We start from the raw sequence: 6,569 nt of genomic DNA, 5'->3' as shown, positions 1-6,569 counted from the left end.
TCTCATTATTGCTGCAGGCTGGCTGCTGCCCATGGAGAAGTTGCCAGCATCCGCTGCTGGCCCGAGGCATGGCAGGGAAAAGGGACAGGGAAGAGATTAGGACCTCATGGACCATCAGAGCAAGGAAAACTACTGCCTGGGTACTGGGGGCTTTGTTGTCTTTCTTTGCTTTTACCTGGGAGGGGAAGGGCTGTGCTAGAGGGCAGGGAGGGATTGTGTGGATAGAGAGTTCAGCTTTTCCTTGCTGTCTCCTTTCTTCCTTTGAACACAAAAAAATCCTCAGCCCCATTCCTCCTCAGCTGCACTGAAGGGTAGCGTAGGGCTAGCCTGACCCAGAGCTTTCAGAGACGGCATTGCATCAAGATGGACAGAAAGTGGGTTGCACATACCCAAAGCACCAGCATCGCGTAAAGCTCAGCATCCCCTTCTCGTTCCCACTTTCTGGGTCATGCTGATACAGGTCCAAAGACCTGGCGGGGTGTTTGGAGGGTATGGAAAGACATTCCAGCCATAACACCTCCCCTCTGCACGTTGCACAGAAAGCTGCGCGCAGAGCTGCCTGCCGTCCCTGCCACTGCTCATCTGCTGCAACGACAGACCCAACACACCAGGGATTCCGAGATGTAGCCATAATCCTCCCCGAAGAGGCACCAATTCCTCAATCTACAAGGAGCTTCTCTAAACCATCACAAGCTTAGAAGCATGTGATCCTTTGGAAGGAAGCAAGAGCTTTGTGACTAATGCCTTTTTCAATTTTTTGGAAAGACCCCACACCTCTTCCCCTCCTCTGCCCTAGCAGCTTACTGCTGGAGGGGCTGGGTCTCACCTGGGATGCTCAGTTTGGTCAGAAGGATTAAAATGAAAGCAAAGTCAGATGCTTCAGGTATCACAGCCACCCCTGAAACCCCCTCAGCCACCTGTTTACTGCGGCTCCCTCTTCCGAGGTTTCCCACCGGTGATTTCGGAGGCAGGTGGATATCTAGCCACAGGGCTGCTGTTAATAAAATAATTCAATGGGTGTGATGCGCTGAATCACAAGCACAGAAAGTCTCCAAGTCAGCACCCTCCACAACAGTTAATCTGACAGTACATTGCTTTGCTGGGTCCATATCTCTCTCTAAGTGGCTGTGTTCGATAATACACCTTCAAGACTCACCTGAGATCGCACGCCTGTCTACAGCAGAGCAGGATAGGACCCAGTCCTACTGAGCCAGACTCCGGCACCCCAGCCGCCTGCCTGCGCAGCTGGCCTCAGGATGTTGGTGTCCAGCTCCTGGAAACATCTCCCTCACCGGTCACTCTGCCAGGAGCTGTCAGAACATATTTCAGGGCACAGCATGCCGTCAGCCCTGCAATACAAAAGGTCTCACTGCAGATCCAGAGCTACAGGTGGCTTCCTTGACTGTAGCAGCAGGTACGTAGGCCCAGGAGGTGATCGCTTCAGGACCTACAACCAGGTATCCTTACTCCCACTACAAGAGGAGCAAGAAGCTGCGATCTGGTGCTATGGCAAGATCCTGACCATTTCCCCACCACGGAGAGACCCCAGGGGCATTGGGGAGCTGGGTCCCTTTAGGCTGCTGAAGTAGGGAGTAAGATCTCCGCAAGGCGCGGGCATCTGCATTACTTCTATCGCTAATAAAGCTGCCCAGAGACTCAGTGGGTGCAAGTCAGCTCTCTTACACCCCAGGGCTGGGAGAATTCCAAGTGGAATTCTCTGTAGGGCTGTTGTTAATGCAGATATACTGCAGTGCAATCTCCTAGTATGTTCGGGGGGGATGGCGTGCACCACCTTTGGGGAAAATAATACCCACATCTGTGTCTTCTGGGGAGTGAGGAGCCATCCCCTCTGTGCCCCAAAGCACACAGCCAGCTCCCAAGCCTCCAGGATGCCATGCAGCCGGCCAGGAAGGCAGACCCTCCAGCATCCTCGCAGCCGTGCGGCTGGGGTCCGATTTTCCCAGCAGGAAAAAGGACAAGGCACCTTGGATGATTTGCAATACAGTCTCCAGGACTTCAGAGTTGTGCCACTCACGAGGGGACACTGCCAGCACCGCTGTCCGTCACCTCTGTGAAGGCTTTATACGGGCAGGGACGGCTTCTCCCCAGGTGAGCCAGGATTTCCAGCTGTGCGTGGAAAATCAGAGGGTTTGTTTTGTATGCATGTGAAAGCCTAAACTTGGTGAGCAAGATGTTAATTTGTGAGAGGAAAATAGGCCATATTTATGTAACTGAGAAAAGCCGCAGTGAAGGCTACGGATCCAATGGGAGAGGAGTGTATGTTCAGAGCTAACGACAAATGCTGCTATTCACTCAGCTTTGTCGAGAGCTCCAGCAACTGCATATTCACCGCCCTACAGCCCAGAGAAATGGCTTTGAGGCTTTCCAGGCTAAGAATAGGGGTCTTGTTGTGTTTGCTGCTCCACGGCCCGGGTTTTGTCCAGGATTAGAGGCACCAGGGTGTGGAAGCCCGGCTGAACAAGCGCTGCAAATGGCAGCATCTATGCACGCCTGTGAGCGGTGCAGGGCTCTCGGCTCAGCAGGGGTGGAGAGAGCTGAATAAAGGGCGAATTCATTCACAGCCACGCAGGATGGCATTAGTGCTGGCCCTTTGCTCACAGAGACATCTCCTGCGGTGGATGGGGCACTCACAAAACACGACTCCTTGTGCATAAACAAAACCCAAGCATCTTCCAAAGCGGGCAGCTGGGGCAGTGCCATTACTGGAATTAGCAGCTCGTCCTGGCTGTGAAGCCTGATGGCTTGGATCCACCTCAGGAACCCTGGTCCCTGCAGGGGCAGACAGCTTCACCGACAATCCGCCTGCCTGTGACCTTCCTCTCCCCTTCCCCTCACACAGACATATTCTGCCCCCCTGAAACCAGGTCATGAACCCAGCAATGCCCAGCCTTGGAAATAAAAGCCCCAGAGCTGGTCATCACGTGTTTTCCAGATACCACATACCTTAAGTCTTTTAGCTCTGGAAACCATCACGTGGCAGAACTGGCACTACTGGGAAACAGCAAGATACTGCTACTTGCTTGGCTTTGAATTTGTGACCCTGGGACTCGGGGAGAGCCCTTGATTTGTTAAACTGGGCTTGCAAATGGCAGTGGTGGAAAACTCACTCCCGTGGGGAAACCAAGAGAAAAAGCTGTTGTGGATGCTTCTGTGGCTTCTGGCTCCACTAGTCCCCAATCCTGGGACCATGTTCCCGGACCTATCCAAAAGCAGCAGGGGATGAGACTCCCAGAAAGGATGGTGACCCAGGGCTTTGACTTTTTCTGTAAGCCAAGTCCAAGCCAGGGGCAGTCTAACAGAGGCGCTGACTGCTGTATTGTCACTTCTGAGTGACTGAAGTCTAGTTTGGGAGGTAAAGGAGACCACCACGATACAGGGGACCGACGGACCGAAGGCTACAACCTATGTTAAGCACTGTTTTCAAATAAAATGAGGGGTTTAAGCTCTGCGAAACAGATTAATCTCCTGAGGGGAAGCACAGTCTCGGGAGAAGGTCTTTCTTGCTAAAACATCACATAACAGAGAACTCTTTTGGGAAAGGACTCTTGCAATAACCTCTCTCTCTCCCCTAAAGCAAATGCCCCTGGGAGCAACACTTTTGGTAAGGCATTTATGGAGAAAAAGAGTCTTTAAAAAACCCTGCTATTAACTCTCCTGCTGCAGCAAGGGTAAATGCAACACACAGAGCTCAAAGGCGAGCCACCATCTTCCAGTGCTCCTTCCTAATCACAACCGAGAAGGATATAACACCGTCCCTGCTGCTCGCTCATTTCCTTCGGCTGTAGCTCACTGCTCACTCAAACTCACCCACTGTGAGCAGCAACCCTGCAAAACATGTTTTGGAGTCATATTCTGGCTTTGTGGTGCACAACAACAAGGGACTTCCCATCTGTTGCTGTTTGTTTAGCCCTTGCATTGCTAAACTAACATCTGGGAAAACTGCTGAGCCTCTATTAAAGAGCAGTGCCCTGGGAGGGGAGATATGTCTTTACCCTCTGTGGAAGATGCTGTGACCCAAGTACCGTTTGGCAAAGAACAAGAAGCGCAAGAACCAAGTCATCCCTCTCTGCCGCCCAGACTGTTGCATTTAGATGCTCTCATGACACTGGCCAAGGCATTTAGATGCTCTCATGACACTGGCCATTTCAACCCTGAGAACTGACTCCCATACCTGGAAAACCACATGCCAGCTCTGACCAAGCACCTGCAGAAATTCATCTTTCGGATTTCTATCATTGCAGCCCTACAGAACCCAGAGCCATGCTGTGAGGCAGCAGAAAGTCCCTTAGGAGTAGCAATAAGCTGGGATGTTCCTTACGGGGCTAGCCTAGCAGGCAAGGCAATCCCTGTAAGCAACACTGGTGGTGAGACAGCGCTGGCTCCGGTGCTCCTGCCAGCCTAACCCATCACTTGCCTGACACTGACACTGCTCAGCCTTCACCGGTGCTGCCTCCAAGGCTGGGGAGGGTGTAATCCTCTCTCCAGAGCCTTCCACTGTGTCTCCAAGGGGTTCAGCAGCGTCCAAGGGCCCAACACCTAATTTCAGTGCAGCCCAGCTCCCTAAAATAGGCAGAAAAAGTTGCCAAGAAGTGAAAAAAGATATAAACCAGAGCTCGACCAGGTAAGACAAAGTTACAGGGTTGCTGCAGCAAGGGAAGTTGGTAGTTTAAAAATTCAAGGAGGACAACATCAATATTGAAAATTCTATAGGAAATACAGAGGCAGAAGACAGCAGATGAGCACCATTAAGGATCTGCTGCAGGGAGCACTGGAGACCAACATTTCTGCTCCTGCCAGTGCCTACGGGGCCAGCAAAGGCTCTTTGGATGCCTTAGGGTGAGGAGGGTAGAAGCATACTAACGCCTGGTCTAGCAGCTCCTACTAGCACTTGGTGCGGTGGCTTGTTAAAACCTGCCTGTCCTCGCTGTGTGTTAAAAGCCATAAAGCTCTATTTATTAGCCAAGCTGTGCCATCTCCTTATGCGTGGCCAAAGACGTCCAAAGAAGGTGACCCACAGAGAGGGTTATATTTCAGGGGTTTCCATCATTTCCCTTTGCAAAGACACCACTCGCCTGACAGCAGGCAGATGGGATGTTCCCAAGTCCCCACAGCTGCATGGACAAGCGAAGTTGATCCAGACCCCGATGATCCCGAGCCCAGACTGCCTACAAAGGTTCCAGGGGTCCAATGGACCTCAGGCAGCACCCAGAATATGCACAGGTACAATGTAAACAGTCCCTCTGCTCTTAAAAAAAATCCAGGATTGGGAACAGGATCATCCACTGGGTCTGTAAGGTTACATCTGACAGAAATACACAGTAAGATTAAGTAAAAAAAGAAAAGAAAAAAAAAAGAAAAGAAAAAAAATGGACTTTCACAACTACCTGAATATCAGTATCTCTCCCTCTTGGAAAACATCAACACCTACTAAAGAAGAGGAAGCAGTCAAATGTAAAACAAACCACTGAAGCACGCCAGCATAACTGCACGGGCCAGGAACGGAGCTTTGGGACAGCATCATGCGCAATACCGAGAAGGAAACCCAGTTTGTTCACCCGGCCAGCTCTCGCACATCAGTCTCTGCCTTCCCTGCTCCCAGATGAAGGGAAGCAGCTTTTCTGTATCAAAGGGAGTCATTTGACACCCAAGTCACAAGGCAGTGAGCAAACAGTGCGGGGTTGTTTGCCGGGCCAGTAGCTCAGCCTGGGAATTCCAGCAGCGCACAGGTTCTCCTCAAGAGCACAGCCCCAGACCCAAAAATCAGGTTTTGTAGCTGAGACCACACCACGCTGAGCAGAAGGAAGAGACAACAACGTGTGTTTTGCTGTCTGCATGGCTGTTTACACCCCAGCGTGGTATTTGCTTTTTCACAACAGGACAAGCTTGTTGACTCATGTTTAGCTTGTGACCCAGTATAAACACCAGCAGTTCTGCTGTCACAACAGCCGGTTGTCTGCTGCTGTCTGCAGAACTGGGTGGTGGGTTTTTTTCCTCTTAAATACAGCGACTTGCATTTCTCTGCATTGCATGGCATCCTAGCTTTTTCATGGCCATTTCTCCTTTTGTCAAGGTTTGAATCCCAGCCATATCCCTCTCCCAACAGCCTACAAATTATCCAAATTTGTAGTGGTTTGTTAATAACTATATGAAACTACATTTTCTATTCACCACCCAAGACCGAAAGAAATGTTCCTGGGACAAACACCTGAAAATATACATTTAATTCACACACCCCCTCCCTGGGTAGCATCATCCAACCATTCTGTACCCAGTTTCACTTAGAGTCACGCTAGGTATGACTATGCCGAAAAGACTTGGTATTTATCACGTACTGCCTCTTCCCTAGTAATGAGACCTTTTAATCTTGTCAGAGGATATTACTTTGGTTTGAGAGGACTTTCCTCCAAAAAAACACGTGGTTTACTTGTCCAACATCTTCCAGACTGCTTTTGTTTCAGATTTTTTTTTCTTCTGCAAATGAAAATTAAACCACTCTGTAATTACCCAGGTCATCTTTTCCTTCCTTCTAGAGATAGGTACTGCACGGC

Source organism: Falco biarmicus, chromosome 11, assembly GCF_023638135.1.
Source record: "Falco biarmicus isolate bFalBia1 chromosome 11, bFalBia1.pri, whole genome shotgun sequence".
NCBI classification, from domain to species: Eukaryota; Metazoa; Chordata; class Aves; order Falconiformes; family Falconidae; genus Falco; species Falco biarmicus.
This window is presented reverse-complemented; position numbering follows the sequence as displayed.